Consider the following 19,208-nt stretch of genomic DNA (forward strand, 5'->3'; position numbering starts at 1 on the left):
ATATTTACAACTGGCAAGATAAATAAGGCAAAGTGATTGTTTATTTTTCCCAAAAATACTGGCCATGATGATAACATGAAAGACTTTTATATTCTGGGAAAAAATAACTTCTAAGACAAGTTGAAACAATGGGATTTACAAATCAAAAGGGATAAAATATATTTAAAGAAAGGTGGAAGGCTGTGTGAGGTACGGCCTTGAAAGGTAACTGTGTGAAACAGACTTGAGGGAAAAAGCCTCTAGTCACCCTACATAAGTTTGCTGCTCTAGTAGTCAAAGTTGTGTTAAACACCTTTTGGAAGTCTTATTATCCAATGGGTGCTTATGGTAAAATTGCTGGATGGCTATGTAAATTTGGAATCTATTTGGATCGTTGCCTTAAAGGGGGTGTGTAGTTGGCAGTCTGGTTAAATAGAAATTTTGCGAAATGTTATAACTGTGATCCTGTGAGTTTTTGTTAATAAATGTTTTAATTAAATGTTTAAAATTTCTAAAGGTAGTAGTGGACTCATTACTTCTGACTTCCATGTACAAGCCTTCTTGTAATAAATCCAGATTACAAAATCATTGTGATAGCATGGCCAAGTTTCGCTTGTGATTTGGTCAGCCTGGAAAAAACCACCTGCCATATTATAACAGCACTTTATCTTGAGAAATTTACCACCGTCCAATATAACTAATATATTCCTTTCTCAGCTGGCTTCATTTAAAAAAAAGACTCTCCAAATCAGAATGTTAGAGTTTGTATTTGGTAACTACATATGAACAGATGAGAGGCTGACAGAGTTGTCATCACCTTTTGTGTGGTACAATGATGTTATACAAGTAATCCATTTTCTCTATCATACCGCCTTATAAAAATGGTTTGCCTCAATAAAAGTTTTAGAACTTCAGAAACAATTTCTTCTAAATATTAAACCATTTGGAAAACACAAATCTAGATTACTACTTCAAGGTGAGCCATGGCAGTAGGATAAGACACAGGATCAAACTGTTAAAACTGATGTTTGGAAGAATTTCTGTACTTGGTATGACTATTTTGGAGAAACATCTTGATGGGGTGGAGGGATGTAGATTGGTACATGAAAATCAGTATTTCTGTTTGTTCCAGCGAACCATGTTATTAAACACCTTCCCAAGTTAAATATGTCTACACTTAAATGTGTGTTGTAACTTTGTCTGCCAGTAGCTGGTTGTGTAATAGTGAGACTGAATACTAGATGCAATGCTGGACTTTGTTATGGAGAAACATTGAAGGGCTGCTTTGGGTTGTATGTAACTGGATGCTTTGGCAGTGTGACTATGTTATCTGTTCCCTCACAACTTGATTAAAATAGGTACTGTGAATATTTCCGCTCTTCTGTTTTTCTCTAACTGAAACTACCTTTACAATATCATGATTAATCAGTTATTCATTGTACAGCTTTTAATGCTTGTTAAAATTTTCACTTGAAGTGTCTCAGCCCTTATTGAGGAATGACACTCGCTATTCACTATGCTAATAGCTGCCGGTAGAGCTATTGTGGGATAAAAACAAAAAAACTGCGGATGCTGGAAATCCAAAACAAAAACAGAATTACCTGGAAAAACTCAGCAGGTCTGGCAGCATCGGCGGAGAAGAAAAGACTCGAACTCAAGTTCTGTCGAAGGGTCATGAGGACTTGAAACGTCAATTCTTTTCTTCTCCGCCGATGCTGCCAGACCTGCTGAGTTTTTCCAGGTAATTCTGTTTTTGTTTTGAGTTATTGGGGCCTTCGACAGGATACCTGTGACCTGTGTAAACGGGGCAATAGTGAGGCTCATCTGCCAATCAGATGAGTCCTTATTGAGCCATGCAACATTTAAACCGGGAAGTATAAATCCAGAATTATAAATTGGTTTTTAATCCTGTGCAGAAAATGAAATAAAGATTTAGTAAGAAATGTGGGATTAAGAAATGAGATTAAGAGACTGACAGAAAAGGTAAAGCAAATTTCTTTGTAAATCTAAAGCAAATTCCTTTGTAAATCTACATCACTGATTAAATACTCCACACTTGTAAAATTAAACTTTCATGTCAAATAGGTTGTTTGGCATTATGATTGGTTATGACATTAAAAAACTCATGTAACTCCTGAATCTATCAGTTCTAACTTTTTCTGGTGTATTGTGTGGGACAGTCCTGTGACTTCACTACTGTTGCACATATATTTAAATGTTAAACCTGTTGGTGAATTACTGCTATATTGCAGCCTGTGGAGGAGCTGAATAACATGGACAGTGTTTTCCAAATTTCTATGTTTAGCTGTGTGTGTTTTTATGTACAGTATTCTGGAAGTTGCTTTGCTATTTATTCCATAATAACATTGAGTGCTGTTAGCCCCACCCTTATTCTCAATGTAGAGTCTGAGACATTATCTTTGATCTGGGTTCAGTAAAATTTCAGATCAAGGTGATGGTTCTACTACAGCAGAAGGATTTGATTGAGGAATAAGGTGATTTGTGTGGAATTAAAGTGTTCACCAAAGTGAACCTCAGTGATATAAGTAGGAAGCCTCCTTTACCACAACGAGAAGTAGGATATTTTTCTGAGCTTTGTTTAACTTGAGTATCTTATTCATTTTTGTGACTTAAGAAATCATGTTATCTTGATACCTACCTTCAGTTTTAGAGTGTTAAAGAATATTTGATTATTCAGCACTGGTGCAACATTTTTCATTCTTTACAGTGTTGTGTAATATTTGCTCAAAGAGCAACCTACCTGTAAAGAAATAGTTATTAATCCAGGAATATCAACATAACATTTTGTAGATCACAGGTGACTTTGCAGTTCATGTGGACCAGGTGTGTTCATATTGTAGCTGGACTCATCCTACAGTTTAAAACAATCTTTAAATAATGGAAGGAATCCTGCTTCCTTGATACTATTCCCAGAGCAGTGAATGAAGTGTGAAAACTAATTGTGAAAGTCTCCATCAACTCTTGAATATAACTGATAATAGTACTCTAAGAACTGTTGCTTAATCTCCTCCATAAAAACATTGAAAAAAGCCCTGTGGTGAAAATGTTAGACTTGCTATAAATTTTCGCTGTCCTATCCTAAACAATGGCCCAGAATTCCGGATCTCTGGGGTGTCGTACCCCGGAGGTACCCCAGAAGATGGACTGGGAACCTCCCCTCCCCCCATCCCATCAGAACTCCTCACGCAAGAACTGCACGGCAGTTGTTTGGGAAGTTTAAACGTCCAATGGGCATTGACCTGCACTGCAGCTACTCTGACTTAAATGGTTCCAACTCTTACCACAATGGTTACCCAGGAAAAGTTAGGTTTAAAACCACTTCTAATTCCTGGTCAACGATAATACAGACCTACCACCCCCCCCCCCCCCCCAATCTCCCTGTCTGTCTCCCACCAACTGACCCTAACCGTCACTGTGAAAGAGTAGGCCAGGGGAAAATGTGTTTGGTGGTGGCATCATGCCAACTCCACCATCTTCAACCTGACCCCCCCGCCGCCCACCGTCAACATTTTGTAGGGACTATTCCCACCAGGACACCCTGGTCCACTCATCTGCCACCCCCACGTTTCATTCCCTTCCTTTCCATGCAATTGCTGAAGGTGCAACACTTTTTCATTATTCGTTCATGAGATGTGGGCATCGCTGCCTAGGCCAGCATTTATTGCCCATCCCTAATTGCCCTTGTTCAGAGGGCATTCAAGAGTCAACCACATTGCTGTGGGTCTGTAGCATCACATGTAGGTAAAGATGGCAGATTTTCTTCCCTAAAAGACATTAGTGAATCAGATTGGTTTTGCGACTGTCGGCAATGGTTTCATGGTCATTATCAGACTTTTTATTGAAGTCAAATTTCACCATCTGCTGTGGCAGGATTTAAATCCGGGTCCCCAGAGCATTACCCTGGGTCTCTAGAATACTAGTCTAGAGACAATACCACTATGCATGCCCCTTTACTTCCTTGCACCTCAACAACCAAGGCCACAAACTCTCACTGTTCCAGTGAAGCCCAACAAACAAACTGGAGGAACAGCAACTCATCTTCCGATTAGGCACTTCACAGCCTTCCGTACTTAACATTGAGTTCAACAGCTTCAGACCATGAACTTGCTCCTCTATCTTCACTTTTTTAATCCCTTTTTAAAATTTTTAAAAATATTTTTTACCTCCTTATTCTTTATTTTTATTTTTATTCATTTATTCATTGTTTTATTCCCTTTTTTATCCCTTTCTCTCTCCTTTTTTCCCCATCCACCTCCCCCTCCCTCCATCCCACCCCAAAAAGGGCCATCTGTTACTTGCTCCATGTTCTTCCACAGAGTGCTGACCCTTGTTCTGCTATTAACGCATTCTGCCTTCTTACCTTTACACCACTATCATCACCTCCTTTAGCCCTAATCACTACCATTAATATTCCCTTTGTCTTTTTGTCCATGACACCTTTGTCAGTCTCTCCTTTGTCCCCACCTATCGCTAGCCTTCTATCCATGCTTCACCTGCTCCACCCACCCTTAAACAATATAAATTTCATCTCATCACATTTCTACTTCTCTTTAGCTCTGAAGAAGAGTCGTACGGACTCAAAACATTAACTCTATTTCACTCTCCACAGATGCTGTCGGACCTGATGAGTTTTCTCAGCATTTTCTGTTTTTATTTCACACTGACTTTCTCTCTTGTCAAAGTGACTGGGAGCTTGAAACTTTATGGCAGCTAGTGCTTTAAAAAGGGGTGTGCCTTCACTTTCCCTGATGCTGCTTCCCTGCACTGGAAGGACTCAGGAATCAGATACACTGCTCTTTTCTCACCAGGGCTCTTACTGTGATTGCCATTCCACGGAAGTTCTGACCCAGTATGTTTGGCTTGTAACTGGAGCAAACTCTCAAGTGACCTGTCTGCTTAATGTGAATTTCTTTAGATTCCATCTGTTTGGAACCAAGCCAATTCTTCTTGGTCTTTAATTACTTCCACTGTCCACACAGGCCTTTTGAATGTGATATTGGTTATTAGATCCCACTGTAGAATTGCAAAGCATGCAGACCAAATTTTCATGAGCTTGGAAACCTGACCTAAATAAAACCTGGATTCTGCCCAGTGTCAAAACCATCCACATACTTCATAGAGGAAGAGGGTAATCTGACTTAATGTGACTTTGGGTTTGATTGCAGTTGGATCTTTGAAATAGTTATAGTTGACTATTTTTCATTAACTTTTGATAGGTATTTAAATAAAACATTAGTTGCCTTGATGTAGAAGCTCAGAATCACAGAATCTTAATGACACAGAAGGAGGCTATTCGGCCCATCATGTCTGCACCAGCTTTCCAAACGAGCATTATGGCCTAGTGCCATTACCCTGCCTTTTCCCCGTACCCTCGCACATTGTTTCCGTTCAAATAATCATCTAATGTCCTCAACTGAACCTGCCTCCACCAAACTCCCAGGCAGTGCATTCCAGACCCGAACCACTCATTGCGTGAAAAGGTTTTTTCTGACGTCACACTTGCTTCTTTGGCAAATCGCTTTAAATCTGTGGCTTCTCATTCTTGATCGTTTTATGAGTGGAACGGCTTCTCCCTATCTATTCTGTCCAGCCCTTCATGATTTTGAACATCTCGATCAAATCTCCTCTTGGTCACCTTCTCTCCAAGGAGAACAGTCCCAACCTCTCCAATCAGTCCTCATAGCTGAAGTTTCTCATCCCTGGAGCCATTCTTGTAAACCTCTTCTGCACTCTCTCCAATGTGTTCGCATCTTTCCTATAATATGGTGCCCAGAACTGTAATAATATTCCAGCTGAGGTCTGATGAGTGTCTTATATAAATTTGGCATAACCCCCTTGCTCTTGTGCTCTCTACCCCTATTAATAAAGCCCAGGATACTATTTGCTTTATTAACTACTCTCCACCTGTCCTGCCACCTTCAATGATCTATGCATATATACACCCCCTTCAAAATTTCACCCCTTATTTTATAATGTCTGTCCATGTTCTCCCTACCAAAATGCATCACCTCACACACTTCTCCACATTGAACTTCATCTGTCACCTATCTGCCCACTCCACCAACTTGTCTATGTCCTCTTGAAGCTCTACACTGTCCTCGCAGTTCACAACACTCCCAAGCTTGGTATCATCCGCAAACTTTGAAATTGTCCACAAACTTTGAAATTGTCCCCTGCACACCAAGATGTAGATCATTAAAGCAAGGGTCCCAATACTGACCCCTGGGAAACTACTACAAGCGTTCCTTCAGTCTGAAAAATATCCATTGATCATTACTCTCTGCATCCTATTTTTCAGCCAATTTTGTATCCACATTGCTACTGTCCTTATTTTTTCCAGGAGCAAAAACTTTTCTCACAAGTTGGTTGTGTGGCACTGTGTCAAATGCTTTTTCAAAGTCCATCAACAGCATTACCCTCATCGACCTTTCCTGTTACCTCTTCAAAAAACTCCAAGTTAATTAAACCCTTTAGAAATCCATGCTGGCTCTTCCTCGTCAATCCATAATTTTCCACGTGACTACTAATTCTATCCCGAATAATTGTTTCTAGAATCTTGCCCACCACTGAAGTTAAACTGACTGGTCTGTAATTGCAGGGCTTATCCTTTCAACCTTTTTTGAACAAGGGTGTAATGTTTGTAGTGTTGGTCGTCTGGCACCACCCCTGAGTCTAGCGAAGACTGAGAGATTATGTCCAGTGCCCCTACAATTTCCACTCTCACTTCCTTCAATATCCTTGGATGCATCTCACCCGGTCCCGATGCCTTGTCAACTTTAAGTACCGGTCGTCTATTCAACACTTTCTCCTTACCAAATTTGAACCCTCCCCGTGACGGAGTTTGCTCATCTGTCAGCATGACCTAGGTAGCATCTACCTCCTTGGTAAAGATAGATGCAAAGTAATCATTTAGTACCTCAGCCATGGCCCCTTTGTTCATGTGTAAATTCCCTTTTAGGTCCCTCGTCGGCCCAAATCCTCCTTTTCCCACCCTTTTACTGTTTATATGTTTATAGAAGACTTTGGGATTCCCCCTTATGTTGGCTGCCAGTCTTTTCTCACAATCCCTCTTCGCTTCTCGAATATGCTTTTTCACCTCCCCTCTGAACCTTCTGTATTCCTCTTGGTTCTCAATTGTATTTTGTACCTCACACCTGACATAGGCACACTTTTTCTTCTTTATCTTAATTTCAATCTCTTTTTTTTATCCAGGGAGCTCTGGATTTGTTTGTCCTACCTTTCCCTTTCGATGGAATATACCTTGAATGTGCCCGAACCAATTTTTTTTTTTAAATGTAGCCCATTTTGCAACTAATCTTTCGTTCCAGTCTGTCTGGTCCAGCTCTGTTCCTGCCCCAACGAAGTCGGCTCTTGTCCAGTTAATTGTTTTTATTCTGGATTGCCTATCGCTCTTTTGTATCATCATCCTAAAATGTACAATGTAATGATCAATGTCTTCTAATTGTTCCCCCACTGACACTTGATCTATTTACCTCATTTCCAAGAACCCAGGTCCAACAGTGCATCTTTTCTTGTTTTATTGGACACATATTGCTGTAGAAAATTCTTCTGAACACAATCCAGGAACTTCTACCCCTCTCTGCCCTTTAAAGTACCTCTGTTCTAGTCTATGTTTGGATAATTAAAGTCCCTCATTATAACTACTCTATAATTCCTGCATCTCTCTGTAATTTCCCTGCAGATTTGTTCTTCTATTTGGCGGTCTATAGACTACACCGAGCAATGTAATTGCATCCTTTTGTTCCTTAGCTCTAGCCAAAATGATTCTGTCCTTGAACCCTCTGAGGTGTCCTCTTTCTCCAGTGATGCAGTGCTCTCCTTAACCAATATTGCCAAACCTCCTTTCCTATTTCTTCTGAACACCTTGTACCTGGGAATATTTAACACCCAGTTCTGCCCTAACTTGAGGCAGGTCTCTATTATTGCCACAACATCATATTTCCACATGGCAATCTGCACCTGTAACTCCCCAATCTTATTTACTATACTCGGTGCATTCACATACATGCATAATAACCCTGATTTAGATTTTGTTACTTTCTCCCTTACTCCGACTTTACCTATTAACTTACTATTCTCTATACATGTGCTACCTGTCACTCCCAGTATTTTGTGCACCCTGGTATTCATCTCTAATATTTTTTTGTGGTTCCCACATCCCTGTTGAGTTAGTTTAAAGCCCTCCCAACGGCACTAGCGAAACTCAGAAACTCAGTCCCAGCTCTGTTCAGGTGCAACCTGTCAGGCTTGTACAGGTGCCATCTCCCCCAGAGCCAGTCCCAGGAATCTAAAGCCCTCCCTCATGCACCGTCTTTCCAGCCATGCATTCATCTGCCTTATCCTCCTGTGTCTGTACTCACTGGTGCGTGGCACTAGGAGCAACCTGGAGATTACTTCATTAGAGGCCCTGCTTGCCAATTTTCTACTTAGCTCCCTAAATTCTGATTGCAGGACCACATCTCCCTTCCTACCTATGTGGACCACGACGTCTGCTGATCACTCTTCCCTAGAAGAATGTCCTGCAGCCGCAGCAAAAATAGTCAACTGTCATTTCAAAAGCCCAGCCGGGCTTTGATAATGAAAAAGCTCGATGCCACTGTTGTGGCAGAAAGCTCCAGTTGCAATTAAAATTACATCAGCTCCTATTTAGAATTAGATCTATCTCTTTGCTTTTACCCTAAAACCATCCACAGAAATGGGCTAACTTGGTGGTTTCCATCTACATGTATAGTTTAAGATTGGAACTGACAAAAAATCAGCTTAATGTCTAATTCTCCCATTGTGGATATCCTGCATAGTGTTATGGACCATGGCATTAGTACAGATGATATTGCTATATAATTTTCAAGGGGCGCCCCTCTAAGATTTAGTGATGTCGTAATGTGGAAACATTGCCATTGTCTTTCACAATGTAAAGAGTGAAATTCCAAGAATTGTCTTGCATTTATTTTTTCCTGTACCTGTAATTGTTCTTTAATTTGCTCTTTTGATGTGATAACTTAGTTTTAATGTTACTTTGATATCACAGATGTGCTTTCATTCCTCCTGTATTAGTTAGTGTTCATGTGGTTTTTGATCATTTGGAAAATTCAGTGTATTAATATGCTGTCAGTTACTGTATAAGCTCCTTGTTCTCAATACCAACAGGAACAACACTGAATATTTAGCTGTAAACATTCTGCTAAATGCATTTATACCTTTACAGGAGTTGATGCTGTCCATTGAAATATGGTGTCTCTTTTAGTTTCTTTTCTCAACCTGTAGCTGGGCATGAAAGCCTAAGCTACTGTAAGGGCTCTAGCTGTGCTGTGGTGAGCATACGCTGATCCATTCCATTTGACACTTTCAGCTGACATCAGTCTGTCTCTATGGCATCTGTCCAGGATAGGGCCTGGAATTTCAGTTCTACTTTAGAATATATTCCCTTGTTTAAAAACTATTACTTATCACAAAAAACAAACTATTGATACTAGAAATCTGAACAACACAGAAATGCTGGAAACTCTCAGCAACATCTGTGGGGAGACAATGGTAGGTTTAAGGTTTCAGGTTGATTATCTTTCATAGTGACATTACAGCCTTTAATTCCATTGTACTTTCAACTCTTATGCTGAGCCTTTGCTGTAAGAGAAAATACATTCTTTTGAATATATTTAGAGATATAACTATGAGAGGATATTAAAAATTAGGCTATTTATGAGCCAACTTTTATAAATGCAAATGTCTAATACACTGATGGAATGCTTTCTTCATTATCTCAAACCTTCCTCTTTAACCCTTTTCCACTTCTTGATGGCAAACTTGGAGACATTAAACTACAATGCAATAAGGACAAATACTTAGCCCCTACTAACCTATTACTAAGCAGCTGAATTTAAGAAGTTACAAAAATACATGAGGGAGAAAGGTATAGAAGGATATGCTGATGGGATGAATCCAAGTGGAAGGAGTTTTGTGTGGAGCATTAATATCAGCATGGACATGTAGGGCCGAGTGGCTTAATTTTCTGCCCTAAATTCTAGGTAACATATTGTCTGCAATCCTTGGGCTGAATTTAATGGGGCCTACAAGAGTGGGATAGGAAGCTGTGAGCTAGAGAATGATGAGGAAAGGTGGGGGTGGAGTGGCTACCACCTTCCCACTGCCATGGCATTCTATCAGCATTGGCGACAACCCTCCCACCCAGAGGCCATTTGTGCTACTTGTGGCTAATTAAGGGCTTCCTGCCACTGCTGGCAGATTACTATTGTGAGTTCTCTACCATGTCCCCCTGGTAAAACCTGATGAGATTCCCTGATGAACCTTGGAACCTCCCTGTGGGCTCAGGATGGCGAGGCTCTCATAATTGGACATTCTGTGGCCCATTGAGTGCCTCACCCTTCCCTAACACACCCCTACCCTCATAAAACATCCTCCCCCTACCCCCTCCAAAAAATGCAGCTGGGTGTCCTCCAAACTGCTGTGGGGTTGTCCCTGACTTTCCGGCCCAACACTAGGGCAGTTGTCACGATGATAAAATTCAACCCCTGCTTTGGTAACTTTTCAAAGACATTCAAACTTCTGTTTTGTTGTTAAAATAGTCTTGATTCTGCCTTTTTTATTGAAAAGAGAGATGCGTGTATCCAAGCCATTGCTGTGAATTTCACCCAGTCTATATCAGGAAAGTATTATAAGTGGCTTTTAAAAATAATGTGACACAGATCCCAAATCCATTTTTAAAAATATGGTGCTGTTTATTGTTAAGAGTGAGATATTTCAAATCAGATGGCAATTTTAGACCACAGGAAATGACATCTGAGCTGTAAAGGTCAGAGACATTTTGATGTTGATGGATCAATTTTGAATTTCCTTGCCTTTTGATACTCAGTATAATAAGGAATATAATTCCGATTTCTTTTGTGACTGTGAATCATTTACAATGAAAATATTTAAATTGTTGGATCTGTTTTTAGAATTGTGAAGCTCTACTTGCCCTTTGAGCCTTGTTAGGATTCCCTTCTCTGCCTCCTTTTCCCACATGAGTTCTGTAAATTCCCATTACAGGGTTATTTCACTTCATCAGTCAAATAATGAAGCAGACATGCCAAAGTGCAGGAAACCAAAGAGATCGCCTTGGAAGAATATTTGTTTTCTAACAGTATTGGTAATGGGATTTTACTGTAGACCTGTAACATCATCTTTGTAATTTTATTAAGCCCTAGTAGCTGAATCTTTCTGAAAAGGTGACAGCGAGTTTGTAATACACTCTGTTGTTAATGGGCAAATCAGCCAGCAAGGTTTTGGAAGAGATACACCATGAGTTGCAAATCGCCAGAATTCACTGGTCAATTTATGCCACTCTGTCATTTCCTTCGAACAAAAGTATTATGAGCCCTGTAGATAATGTTTAAAAAAAGAAATTCCACAACTTGTAGTAAATGGCTGAAAGGATCACACAACAAGATTTCATGTTCTAAGACTTTTACTGGAACTCACAAACGAAAAGCAACATTGACTAGATGCTAAGATAAAGGCAAAATACTGCGGTTGCTGGAAATCTGAAACAAAAAGTGCTGGAAAAACTCAGCAGGTCTTACAGCATCTGTGGAGAGAAAGACAGAGTCAACGTTTCGAATCTGTATGACTCTTCGGAGCCCCCTTCTCTGGCATTCTTGACCAGATGCTATTTCAGCCAGCAACTTATTTTCTAAACTATGGAAATGAGCCTCAATTTAATATTTAAAACAACTGAAAATTTCCCACTATGGTTATACTTTACTGACTCTGACTCTGTCCCTTAAGTAAATAAGTCATTCCCTAGGAACCAAAGTGATCCTTGGCTCCATTTTCTTTGTCTAGCCGGGTAACTTCTAATGCCTGTACTGACTTTCACGGTGTGGGTTATTTTGGACTTCCCTCCTTCTAGCCAAAGCTGCGTGAATCTTACAGCTTTGTTTAAACCCTTATGACTTTGGTCTCTTCAGTCCGAGCGTGAGCTCCCACCCTCATCCTGCAGAGTGAACAATAGAGACTTGCTTATAAAAACAAAAAAACTGCGGATGCTGGAAATCCAAAACAAAAACAAAAACAGAATTTCCTGGAAAAACTCAGCAGGTCTGGCAGCATCAGCGGAGAAGAAAAGAGTTGACGTTTCGAGTCCTCATGACCCTTCGACAGAACTTGAGTTCGAGTCCAAGAAAGAGTTGAAATATAAGCTGGTTTAAGGTGTGTGTGTGTGTGTGTGTGTGTGTGTGTGGGGGGGGGGGGGGGGGGGGGGGGTGCGGAGAGAGAGAGAGAAGTGGAGTGGGGGTGTGGTTGTAGGGACAAACAAGCAGTGATAGAAGCAGATCATCAAAAGATGTCAACAGCAATAGAACAAAAGAACACATAGCTGTTAAAGTTGGTGATATTATCTAAATGAATGTGCTAATTAAGAATGGATGGTAGGGCACTCAAGGTATAGCTCTAGTGGGGGTGGGGAGAGCATAAAAGATTTAAAAAAATTTTTAAAAAAATAATGGAAATAGGTGGGAAAAGGAAAATCTATATAATTTTTTGGAAAAAAAAAGGAAGGGGGAAACAGAAAGGGGGTGGGGATGGGGGAAGGAGCTCATGACCTAAAGTTGTTGAATTCAATATTCAGTCCGGAAGGCTGTAAAGTGCCTAGTCGGAAGATGAGGTGTTGTTCCTCCAGTTTGCGTTGGGCTTCACTGGAACAATGCAGCAAGCCAAGGACAGACGTGGGCAAGAGAGCAGGGTGGAGTGTTAAAATGGCAAGCGACAGGGAGGTTTGGGTCATTCTTGCGGACAGACCGCAGGTGTTCTGCAAAGCGGTCGCCCAGTTTACGTTTGGTCTCTCCAATGTAGAGGAGACCACATTGGGAGCAACGAATGCAGTAGACTAAGTTGGGGGAAATGCAAGTGAAATGCTGCTTCACTTGAAAGGAATGTTTGGGTCCTCGGACGGTGAGGAGAGAGGAAGTGAAGGGGCAGGTGTTGCATCTTTTGCGTGGGCATGGGGTGGTGCCATAGGAGGGGGTTGAGGAGTAGGGGGTGATGGAGGAGTGGACCAGGGTGTCCCGGAGGGAGCGATCCCTACGGAATGCCGATAAGGGGGGTGGGGAAGATGTGTTTGGTGGTGGCATCATGCTAGAGTTGGTGGAAATGGCGGAGGATGATCCTTTGAATGCGGAGGCTGGTGGGGTGATAAGTGAGGACAAGGGGGACCCTATCATGTTTCTGGGAGGGAGGAGAAGGCGTGAGGGCGGATGCGCGGGAGATGGGCCGGACACGGTTGAGGGCCCTGTCAACGACCGTGGGTGGAAAACCTCGGTTAAGGAAGAAGGAGGACATGTCAGAGGAACTGTTTTTGAATGTAGCATCATCGGAACAGATGCGACGGAGGCGAAGGAACTGAGAGAATGGGATGGAGTCCTTACAGGAAGCGGGGTGTGAGGAGCTGTAGTCGAGATAGCTGTGGGAGTCGGTGGGTTTGTAATGGATATTGGTGGACAGTCTATCACCAGAGCTTGAGACAGAGAGGTCAAGGAAGGGAAGGGAAGTGTCAGAGATGGACCACGTGAAAATGATGGAGGGGTGGAGATTGGAAGCAAAATTAATAAATTTTTCCAAGTCCCGACGAGAGCATGAAGCGGCACCGAAGTAATCATCGATGTACCGGAGAAAGAGTTGTGGAAGGGGGCCGGAGTAGGACTGCAACAAGGAATGTTCCACATACCCCATAAAGAGACAGGCATAGCTGGGGCCCATGCGGGTACCCATAGCCACACCTTTTGGAGGAAGTGAGAGGAGTTGAAGGAGAAATTGTTCAGTGTGAGAACAAGTTCAGCCAGACGGAGGAGAGTAGTGGTGGATGGGGATTGTTCGGGCCTCTGTTCGAGGAAGAAGCTAAGGGCCCTCAGACTATCCTGGTGGGGGATGGAGGTGTAGAGGGATTGGACGTCCATGGTGAAGAGGAAGCGGTTGGGGCCAGGGAACTGGAAATTGTTGATGTGACGTAAGGTGTCAGAGGAATCACGGATGTAGGTGGGAAGGGACTGGACAAGGGGAGAGAGAAGGGAGTCAAGATAACGAGAAATGAGTTCTGTGGGGCAGGAGCAAGCTGAGACGATCGGTCTACTGGGGCAGTTCTGTTTGTGGATTTTGGGTAGGAGATAGAAGCGGGCCGTCCGAGGTTGGGCGACTATCAGGTTGGAAGCTGTGGGAGGAAGATCCCCAGAGATGAGTTCAGTGACAGTCCTGGAAACAATGGCTTGATGTTCAGTGGTGGGGTCATGGTCCAGGGAGAGGTAGGAGGAAGTGTCTGCGAGTTGACGCTCAGCCTCCGTGAGGTAGAGGTCAGTGCGCCAGACAACAACAGCACCACCCTTGTCAGCGGGTTTGATGACAATGTCAGGGTTGGACCTGAGAGAATGGAGTACAGTAAGTTCAGAGAGAGACAGGTTAGAATGGGTGAGAGGAGCAGAGAAATTGAGACGACTAATGTCGCGCCGACAGTTCTCAATGAAAAGATCAAGAGAAGGTAAGAATCCCGAGGGAGGGGTCCAGGTGGAGGGAGAATATTGGAGATGGGTAAAAGGATCCATTGAACTGGGAGAGGACTCCTGCCCAAAGAAGTGAGCCCGGAGACGAAGACGGTGGAAGAAGAGTTCAGCATCATGCCGAGCCCGAAATTCATTGAGGTGAGGGCATAAGGGTATGGAACTAAGTCTTTTGCTGAGCACTGAACGTTCAGCATCGGAGAGGGGAAAGTCAGGGGGTATAAATACACGGCTGGGGTTGGGATTGGGATTGGAAGATATGGTGGGGACGGAGGGACAGGCAGGGGTGGAGCGTCCTAGATGGGTGTTGGTGTCGATGAGTTGTTGGAGCTTGCATTCCTTAGCACTTGAGAGAAAGAGAAAAAGTTTCTTGTTGAGGCGTCGGATGAGCCGAAGGATAAAATGAAACTGGGGGCACGCGCAGCTTTGAAAAAAGGTACGGCGGTGCTGCTGGAGGGAGAGGTCGAGTGTGTTCACATGGCGGCGCATGGCACTGAGTGTGGATTTCAGAATGTGACGGGAACAGCAGTCCGAGAAACGTTTTATGTCCTGGAGATACCTGTAATCCTGGGTGGGTTCGAAACATGAGGGGTGGAATTTCAGTTGAAATCCACGTGGGGTAAGTCGGAGATGGAGACAGTCACTGAGAAAGGAGATATGGCTGTGAAAGCGGGTTTTAGTAAACACCTTGTCAAACAGCAGGAGAGAAATGGAAAGCAAGGAAGGTGAGCAGGGCAAAAGAGAGATACGGAAATCTTGTCGCAGAGAGGAACAGAACTTCTTCAAGGAGGTAGGCATTTCTTGAAGAGCAGTGGCAGTCAATTAAACACAGAGATAAAAACAAAAAATCTGCTGATGCTGGAAATCCAAAACAAAAACAAAAACAGAATTACCTGGAAAAACTCAGCAGGTCTGGCAGCATCGGCGGAGAAGAAAAGAGTTGACGTTTCGAGTCCTCATGACCCTTCGACAGAACTTGAGTTCGATCCAAGAAAGAGTTGAAATATAAGCTGGTTTAAGGTGTATGTGTGGGGGGCGGAGAGAGAGAGAAGTGGAGTGGGGGTGTGGTTGTAGGGACAAACAAGCAGTGATAGAAGCAGATCATCAAAAGATGTCAACAACAATAGAACAAAAGAACACATAGGTGTTAAAGTTGGTGATATTATCTAAATGAATGTGCTAATTAAGAATGGATGGAAGGGCACTCAAGGTATAGCTCTAGTGGGGGTGGGGAGAGCATAAAAGATTTAAAAAAAGTTTAAAAAAAATAATGGAAATAGGTGACTTGCTGCCCCCTATATCTCTCTCTTGGATTTTTGCAGACTGACCCTGCGAGGTTAGTGTGATCTTTTTAGGAAAACCTGTAACCTGATCCTATAATGATTACCTAGGACCTCTTACCCTCTCAAAGCGCAGCTCCATGGCAACGTAAATCACATGGGCCTTGTATTTGGGTGGAATGGCTAAATAACTATCCTGAGGACCTTAACACCATTCTATCTTGGAATTAACTAGATGACTTAAAGTTATGTGTTTGCAAAACCTGACATTCCTAACACCGTTCTGGGACTTGGAGACTAAGGGGTGAATTTTCACCTCGGTGTGCGGGCTCGGGCCTGACACGTGCGAGTGTGAAATAACTTGTGATGATGTCAGGCGGCCATCCCGACGTCATTGTGCACTCACACAATATTTCAGTCGGTGGGCGGCACAGGAGTCAGCAGCGTGCCCGCTGACAATTAAGAGGGCTGTTAAGTGTATTAATAAATTAATTAAACTTAAGTTTTCTCTGCCTGACCAACCTTATGATTGGCGGGCAGGCAAAAAGGCTAAGTGACCTTTGGATTTTTGAGGAAAACTCATCCACAGGTGGGATGAGGTTTCCGATGTTAATTAAAAATAAAACAAATTTTAAAATCCCATTTCTAACATGTTCCTGCTCATGCAACAGAGAGGATGTGTTTTCCTTTTTTTTAAGCTTCATTTTTCATGTGAAAAATCTTCAGCTCCTTGAGGTAGCTCTGTACCTTCAGAGAGCTTTCTGTGAGCACACCGGTGTGCATGCGCTGACTTCCATGCTCGCCTTCCTTCGCCTCCCCACCCAGGCAGCGCTTAGCGTTTCAGCGCGCGATTCATGCTGGTTGGTTGTTAATTGGCCAGCCAGCGTGAAATCACAGTCAGGACCAGATAGCAGGTGGCAGACTGTTAGCACTGCCACTCCCGAGCCTGCCCGACGGACGTAGGGAAAATCCTCCCCAAACAGTCTATCCTGAGTCTGTGACAGGTGGTGAAGGAAACAACAAGAGGGAAAATACTTCTTGACCTAGATCTACCAATATACCTGTTGCAGACGCATCTGTCCATGACATTATGAAATCAGAACAGGTCACATGAATCCCTTCATTTCTCCATTTTACCCTAAATTAAAGACAGAGTTTTGATCTTGTAAAACCTCTCATTTGTGGTCGAAGTTTCAGGAGGGGAGCATTTCAGGAAAAGTGACCACAATTCAGTAAGTTTCAGGGTACTGGTGGCTAAGGATAACAAGAGTCCTCGGGTTAAGGTGCTTAATTGGGGGATGGCTAATTATAACAATATTAGGCAAGAACTAAGGAATCTAGACTGGAGGCGGATGTTTGAGGGAAAATCAACAACTGACATGTGGGGGTCTTTCAAACGTCAGTTAATAAGAATTCAGGACTGGAATGTTCCTGCTAGGATGAAGGATAAGCTGGCAAGTTTCAGGAACCTTGGATAATGAAGGTTATTGCGAGATTAGTCAAAGAGAAAAGGGAAGCATTCGTAAGGGCTAGAAGGCTGGGAACAGATGAAGCCCATGGAGAATATAAAGAAAATAGGAAGAAACTCAAGCAAGGAGTCAGGAGGGCTAAAAGGGGTCATGAAAAGTCACTGGCAACCAGGATTACGGAAAATCCCAAGGCCTTTTATACGTATGTAAAAAGCAAGAGGGTAGCCTGGGAAAGGGTAGGCCCACTCAGGGACAGAGGTGGGAATCTGTGTGTGGAGCTGGAAGAAATGGGAGAGATACTAAATGAATACTTCTCATCAGTATTCACCAAAGGAAAGGACTTACCGGTCGATTTGTCTAGGAAAGTGTGTGTAGATAGCCTGGATCATGTTGAGATCAAAAAAGAGATGTTAGGCGTCTTGAAGAATATTAAGGTGGTAAGTCCCCTGGGCCAGATGGGATCTACCCCAGAGTAATGAGGGAGGCAAGGGAGGAGATTGCTGGGGCCTTGACAGAAATCTTTGTATCCTCACTGGCTACGGGTGAGGTCCCAGAGGACTGGAGAATGGCCAATGTTCCATTGTTTCAGAAGGGTAGCAGGGATAATCCAGGAAATTACAGGCCAGTGAGCCTTACGTCAGTGGTAGGGAAATTATTGGAGAAGATTCTTTGTGACAGGATTTACTACCATTTGGTAGCAAATGGGCATATTAGTGAGAGGTAGCGTGGTTTTGTGAAGGGGAGGTCATGTCTCACTAACTTGATCTTGTTTTTCGAGGAAGTGACAAAGATGATCGACGATGGAAGGGCTGTGGGTGTTATATACATGCATTTCAGTAAGGCCTTTGAAAAGGTCCCTCATGGCAGACTGGTACAGAAGGTAAGGTCACACGGGATCAGAGGTGAGCTGACAAGATGGATACAGAATTGGCTTGGTCATAGAAGACAGAGGGTAGCATTAGAAGGGTGCTTTTCTGAATGGAGAGCTGTGACTAGTGGAGTTCCGCAGGGAAAGAGCTGGGACCTTTGCTGTTTGTAGTATACATAAATGATTTGAAGGAAAATATAACTGGGCTAATTAGTAAGTTTGCAGACAACACTAAGGTTGGAGGAGTTGCAGATAGTGAAGAGGATTGTCAAAGGATGCAGCGGGATATAGATTGGTTGGAGACTTGGGTGGAGAAATGGCGGTTGGAGTTTAATCCGGACAAATGCGAGGTAATGCATTTTGGAAGGCCTAATACAGGCAGGAATTATACAGTAAATGGTAGAACCCTTAAGTGCATTGATGGGCAGAGGGATATGGGTCCACAGATCCACAGGTCACAAAGTGGCAATGCAGGTGGATAAGGTAATCAGGAAGGCATATGGCATGCTTGCCTTCATCGGCAGGGGTATTGAGTATAAAAGCTGGGAAGTCATGCTGCAGCTGTATAGAACCTTGGTTAGGCCACACTTGGAATATTACGTGCAATTCTGGTTGCCACATTACCAGAAGGATATGGAGGCGTTGGAGAGAGTGCAGAGGAGGTTTACCAGGATGCTGCCTGGTCTGGAGGTTATTAGCTATGAGGAGAGGTTGGAGAAACTCGGATTGTTCTCACTAGACCGACGGAGATTGAGGGGCGACTTGATAGAAGTTTACAAAATTATGAGTGGCATGGACAGAGTAGTTAGCAGCTTTTTCCCAGGGTGGAAGAGTCAATTATTAGGGGACATAGATTTAAGGTGAGAGGAGAAAACTATAGAGGAAATGTGTGGGGCAAGTTTTTTTACGCAGACAGTCGTGAGTGTCTGGAATTCGCTGCCAGAGAAGGTGGTGGAAGCAGGTACGATAGTGGTGTTTAAGAGGCAGCTTGACAAATACATGAATAGGATGGGAATAGAGGGATACGGAC

The 19,208-nt window shown here is 42.9% G+C and overlaps 1 protein-coding gene across 10 annotated transcripts in view; it reads left to right on the forward strand.

Annotated features, from left to right (window-relative positions):
- Positions 1–19,208, forward strand: part of fam172a (family with sequence similarity 172 member A) — a 684,886-nt gene that overhangs the window by 27,961 nt on the left and 637,717 nt on the right. The window lies entirely within an intron of this gene.

The sequence above is a fragment of the Carcharodon carcharias genome, chromosome 4 (assembly GCF_017639515.1).
Source record: "Carcharodon carcharias isolate sCarCar2 chromosome 4, sCarCar2.pri, whole genome shotgun sequence".
NCBI lineage: Eukaryota > Metazoa > Chordata > Chondrichthyes > Lamniformes > Lamnidae > Carcharodon > Carcharodon carcharias.